Source organism: Triticum dicoccoides, chromosome 7B (assembly GCF_002162155.2).
Source record: "Triticum dicoccoides isolate Atlit2015 ecotype Zavitan chromosome 7B, WEW_v2.0, whole genome shotgun sequence".
In the NCBI taxonomy this organism is placed as follows: Eukaryota; Viridiplantae; Streptophyta; class Magnoliopsida; order Poales; family Poaceae; genus Triticum; species Triticum dicoccoides.
This window is the reverse complement of record NC_041393.1, coordinates 686,294,290-686,301,064: the sequence shown is the minus strand read 5'-3', so window position 1 is coordinate 686,301,064 and position 6,775 is coordinate 686,294,290.

Here is a 6,775-nt window from a genome sequence, read left to right as displayed (position 1 = left end):
GGGGGGGCGGTGGGGCGGCGGGGCGGTGGGGCGACCGGGCGGCGGCGAGTGCTGGGGGCGGCGGCGCGCTTGTGGGGAGAGAAACAGAGAGAGAGGGGGGTGGGGCGCGCCGTTAGATATGTTGAATCTTTATCTTCCGCTTTTTTGCTCTTTGTCGTCTGCTAGCAGACGGCAAAAAGGGGGGACGTTAAGTTTTTTAAGAAGCTCCTCAATGGGCCCCCCTCCCTCTTTGCCGTCTGCTAGCCTCCCTCTTTGTCATCTGCTTTCCGGTAGCTGATGGCAAAGAGCTTCTTTGCCGTCTGCTAGCTGACGGCAAAGAGCTGGCAGATGGCAAAGTAGCTGATTCCAGTAGTGAAATGGGCTCGTAGTTGTCCCAGTTATAAGTCCACCCTCAGCTAGCAACTGGGCATGTGTATTGTTTTTCATCCCAGTTGCATGTCTATGTTCGACTCACGACTAGGCTCATATTTTTGTTATTGTCCTAGTTGCAAGTCGACCATTGCACACAACTGGGCTCATATGTCATAGTTGACCGAGTTGCAAGTCCATCATCGACTAGCAACTGGGCTCATAATTGTCCAAGTTGCAATCCTGATTACCCACAGGTATAGGGGATCTATCGTATTCCTTTCGATAAATAAGAGTGTCAAACCCAACAAGGAGCAGAACAAAATGACAAACGGTTTTCAGTAAGGTGTTTTCTTCAAGAACTGAAATTACCAGTAACGTGTAGTTTGATAGCCAGATAATTCATAACAAGTGACAAGTAGCAATAGTAACTAAGGTGTAGCAAGGTAGCCCAATCCTTTTTGGAGCAAAGGACAGGCCGGAACAGTCTCTTATAATAAGCTAAGCATTCTTGAGGACACACGGGAATTTCATCTAGTCACTTTCATCATGTTTGTTTCATTCGCATTCGCTACTTTGATAATTTGATATGTGGGTGGACCGGTGCTTGGATATTGTTCTTACTTGAACAAGCCTCCGACTTATGATTAACCCCCCTCACAAGCATCCGCAACTATGAAAGAAGAATTAAGATAAATCTAACTATAACATCAAACATATAGATCAAAATCAGCCCTTACGGAATAGCGCATAAACTAGGGTTTAAGCTTTTGTCCCTCTAGCAACCCATCATCTAATTACTACTCCGTAATGCATTCCCTGAGGCCCAAAGATGGTGAAGTGTCATGTAGTCGATGTTCACATAACACAACTAAGGGAGTCAACAACATACACATCATCGAAAATCAAACGAATACAAAATTCACATGATTACTTATGACAAGACTTCCCCCATGTCCTCAAGAACAAAAGTAACTACTCACACATCATGTTCATGTCCAAGATCAGAGGGGTATTTAATAGCATAATAGATCTGCAAATATGATCATCCACCAAATAAACCAACTAGCATCAACTACAAGATATAGTCAAGACTACTAACAACCCACATGTATCAATCTAAGGTTTTGATACAAAGATAGAATACAAGAGATGAACTAGGGTTTGAGATGAGATTGTGTTGGTGAAGCTGTTGATGAATATTGATCCTCCCACGATGAGAGGGTTGTTGGTGATGATGATGGCTTTGATTTCCCCCTCTCGGAGGGAAGTGTCCCCGGCGGAGTCGCTCTGCCGTAGAGCAAAAGTGCTCATGCTCAATTTCTGCCTGGAGACGGCGGCGCTTCGTCCCAATAGTCCTCTCTTTATTTTTTAGGACAAATGGGCTTATATACCAAAATATGGGCACCAGAGGATGGCTAGGGGCCCCACAAGCCACCAGGTTACTTGGGGGGTGGGCGCGCCCTGGTGCCTTGTGGGCACCTGGGTGGCCCTGAGGGAGTTCCGGACTAGGGGGTGTCCGGATAGCCGAACTATCATGATCGGCCGGACTCCAAGACTTTGAAGATACAAGATTGAAGACTTTGTCCCGTGTCCGGATGGGACTTTCCTTGGCGTGGAAGGCAAGCTTGGCGATACGGATATGTAGATCCCCTACCATTGTAACCGCCTCTGTGTAACCCTAGCCCTCTCCGGTGTCTATATAAACTGGATGGCTTTAGTCCATAGGACGAACAACAATCATACCATAGGCTAGCTTCTAGGGTTTAGCCTCCTTGATCTTGTGGTAGATCCACTCTTGTAACACACATCATCAATATTAATCGAGCAGGACGTAGGGTTTTACCTCCATCAAGAGGGCCCGAACCTGGGTAAAACATCGTGTCCCTTGTCTCCTGTTACCATCCGCCTAGACGCACAGTTCGGGACCCCCTACCCGAGATCCGCCGGTTTTGACACCGACATTCGTGCTTTCATTCAGAGTTCCTCTGTGTCGTCAACCGATAGGCTCGATGGCTTCTTCGACCATCATCAACGACGCAGTCCAAGGTGAGACCTTTCTCCCCGGACAGATCTTCGTATTCGGCGGCTTTGCACTGCGGGCCAATTCGCTTGGCCGTCTGGAGCAGATCGAAAGCTACGCCCCTGGCCGTCAGGTCAGATTTGGAAGTTGGAACTTCACGGCTGACATCCGCGGGGACTTGATCCTCGATGGATTCGAGCCACAGCCGAGCGTGCCGCGCTGTCACGGCGAGCATGATTTAGCTCTGCGGCCAGACAGTACCCTGGAGGCCGCACTCGAACCCGCTCCGATCTTCAATTCAGAGCCGGCTGCGCAGATCGAGGACGGATGGCTAGACACCGCCTCGGGGGCTGCAACCTCTACGGCGATAGAGCCGAACATTGACCTTGTCCCTCATAAAGCTCGTGACTCCGAGGTGCCAGACTCCTCTCCGGACTCCGAACCTCCCGCGCCCCCTCCGATCGAATCCGATTGGGCGCCGATCATGGAGTTCACCGCAGCGGACATCTTTCAACGCTCACCTTTCGGCGACATCTTGAGTTTGCTAAAGTATCTCTCGTTATCATGAGAGCCCTAGCCGGACTGCGGCCAGGACAGTTGGGATGCAGACGACGAAGAAATTCAATGCCCACCCACCACCCAATTAGTAGCCACTATCGACGATCTAACCGACATGCTAGACTACGACTCCGAAGACATCGACGGTATGGACGACGATGCCGGAGACGACCAAGAACCAGCGCCTACCGGGCACGGGAAAGCCACCCCAACTCACGACGTATACATGGTGGATACACCAAAAGGAAGCGATAATGAGGAAAAACGGGACGTGGCGAAGGACAACTCCCCCAACAAACAACCAAAACGGCGACACAAGCGCCGCCCAAAGTCCGGCCTCGATAAAAAGGGCACCCATACGGACCCGGCCCTAGAGTAGGGCGAAGCAGTGGACAACGCACATGCCACCAAGCAGCCAGCCGGACATGATGAACTGGACAAGCAACCCATCCCCGGCGAAGACGATCTCACATCACCAGAGCATACGAACCTTCATAAAAGGCTCGTTGCCACTGCAAGAAGTTTGAAGAAGCAAAAGCGGAAGCTCAAAACAGCGGAGGACGCACTCAGAATAAGATGGAGCAAAGTACTCAACACCGCAGATAAATATGGCGCTAGTCACCAGACAAAGAGCTACCCGAAGCGCAAGTTGTTGCCCGAATTTGACGAGGAGGCCTTAGAGCCCCCGCAGTCAAAAAAGCAAGAAGCCGCCTGGCCGGATAGGCGACCAGATAACAGGCCAAGAGCAACAAGGGGCGCCGCACACAAGCCGGCACATGATCAGCATAAAGATCCTCGGAAAAAGGACGACCCAGTTAGATCTATCAATGGGCCACAAAAGACGACTCCAGGAAGCAACATAACCCACCGAGCATTTGAAGACAACGGCACACCCAAATACAGGGGCGCCGCACACCTACTATGTTTCACCGACGAGATACTGGATCATGGATTTCCAGCGGGATTCAAACCCATAAACATAGAGTCATATGACGGAACAACAGACCCCGGAGTCTGGATTGAGGATTACATCCTACACATACATATGGCCAGAGGGGACGATCTCCATGCCATAAAATACCTACCCCTCAAGCTCAAAGGGCCAGCTCGGCATTGGCTTAAAAGCCTCCTAGAAAATACCATTGGAAGTTGGGAAGAGCTTGAGGATGTGTTTCGAGCAAATTTTCAGGGGACTTATGTCCGCCCTCCGGATGCAGATCATTTAAGTCACATAACTCAACAGCCCGAAGAGTCAGCATGCAAATTCTGGAACAAGTTCCTCACTAAAAAGAACCAAATAGTCGACTGTCCGGACGCTGAAGCCTTAGCAGCCTTTAAACACAACGTCCGAGACGAATGGCTCGCCAGACACCTCGGCTAGGAAAAACCAAGAACAATGGACGCACTAACAAGCCTCATGACCCGCTTTTGCGCGGGGAAGACAGTTGGCTGGCTAGATGCAGCACCAGCGACCCGAGTACATCCGAAGTCAGGGATGGAAATGGGAAATCACGACGCAGAAAAGATCAGTGCCGGAATAAGGAAAATGGCCCGAATAGTATGGCGGTCAACGCAGGATTCAAAAGCTCTCGGCCGAACAACAAAACACTGCCCCTCAAGGATAACAGTGACGAGCTATCCAACCTAAACAAGATTCTGGATAGACTATGTCAAATACATGGTACCTCCGGGAAGCCTGCAAACCATACCCACAGAGATTGTTGGGTCTTCAAACAGTCCGGCTGACTTAACGCCAAACACAAGGGGCTCGACACACCAAGTGAAAGTGACGAAACCCAAAAGCAGCACTCCGTAAAACAGAAGACTTTCCCACTAGAAGTCAAAACAGTGAACTGACTTCATGTGATAACACGAAAAGACAGCGCGGCACCTGCAATACCAGGACACTGCCCGCAGAACGGGGATAGACCCTACCAAAATTCGCCATAGTAGCACTTCCTTCAAAGGAGTGACGCCAGGCCTTTAAGCCAATTATACAGGCTCTGTACCACTAGAGGTTGTGTTCGGTTCATCCGGCAACCTCCGTTGCGAAAAGCTAACTCTCCATCGCCCCATTCAACAATAGCCCTTAAGCACTACTGGGGCGCACAACTTTCGCCAGCCCTAATGCAATACCACATTACGCGTTTATTACACTTAAAAATGCCCGGTCAACGTGGCATAATCTCATTAAAAAGTAACTCCGAGTGTTCCTCGACCACGGAGAACGTGAGACTGCGTCGACAGCCACACACTAATCAGACCTTGCAGGTCAAAGCCCCTAAAAATAGGTCATTCAGACCTCGGACATGGTTAGGCGAGTCCGGAGTAACTAAACAAGGGGCTTCCCAGCCGCATATCCCCTTTATAAGGGGCCACGTGTATAAATGATGAGAGCCAATAAAGCTCAACTTTCTTCATTTTATTCTATTTTAATACAACTTCTGCATGATATTTCTTGGAAACTAAGTCCTTCTCTTTTACAGATGAAGCACGTGCTACACCCATCCAGGATACAGCACAACGGAGACACATGCGCAGACGTGCAGCAGGGACCCGTTGCAAGGATTCTTTTCAGATTAAGACCCTGCGTAAACCTTTCTTACTGTCTCTTGTTGATACACATCCCTCGGTTTCCCACCATAGCCGAGGAGGAGGCTGGCGTTTTGGCATCGGCCGCGTCAGAAGTTCCCGCCTGTACCTGGACAATAGGGGCTTAGGGCATTGTTCTGCCCGGTATCATAAAGACCGAACACCTCAAGGAGTGTTCGGCGTCTCGAGTTAGGCCGTATATGCATAAACTCCGAATCATGTCTTTGGTCAAATGTTGGGTTTGCCCGGCTCCTGTGTTTTGCTGCCTTACGTTCTGCATCATCGGCTAACGCGGCACCAGGAGAACTACTGCGATTGTGCCCCGGTTCGGCCGGGTGAGCACCTCAGTAGAGAAAGCCGAAAACTGACTGTCATGTTATAGCGAGAGACTGGTCAACCACTCGATCGACCATTGGAATGTTTAGAATTCCTCCGATTTGATGAAGGACCGCTTCCCGTTCAGGCACATACGCGCCCCGAGTTCGGAGGAGAGCGGTGCCACCATGGGCTATATAGTAGCCCCACATTCGAGCTCCTATGGCTAAGTGAAAGTGATAAAGCATTATAGTCCGGTTGCCTAGTTTGCTACGCTATCACCTCCTTAAAAGGACCAAGACGTTGGATTAAGTGTGAAAAGCGCTTTTCTTTTCGCAAACACCCCCGCACCATGTGCGTGGGGGCTGAAGCCAAAGACTGCCATCTTTCAGATTATACATACATATACGGCCGCATAGGAGATAGTTCAATACTTGAACACGCAAGTATAAAAAGCTATTGCATTATAAACATGATCTCAGAAATCATACATGTCATCCAAACATAACATCTTTCGAGCACTGTGACTCTGTTAAACGAGTACCCTGCAGGACTTCCTCAAAATAGTGCTTGGTGGGGAAGCGGCTTTTGTCCGAACCCCGGGATGCAACAGCGGTGGCATCCATCTCCGCCCAGTATGTCTTACCACGGGCGAGAGCCATCCGTGCACCTTCTATGCATGCCGACCGCTTCATCGCCCCAATACGCGACACGCCCCAAGGAATTGCTGCAACAAGCCAAAATAACTCTTCGTCTTGGGCCTTTCCGGCCACAGATGAGCGACCACATCCGTCATGGCAAGTCCGGACAATCTATTCAGCTCAGCCCACTCAACCAGCCGATCACTCAACGGAAGTGGATACTCCGGACTATGGAATTGAGACTAGAAAAGCTCTTCCATTTCGTGATCCTTCTGGCTTCGAAAGTGCACGACAGCGT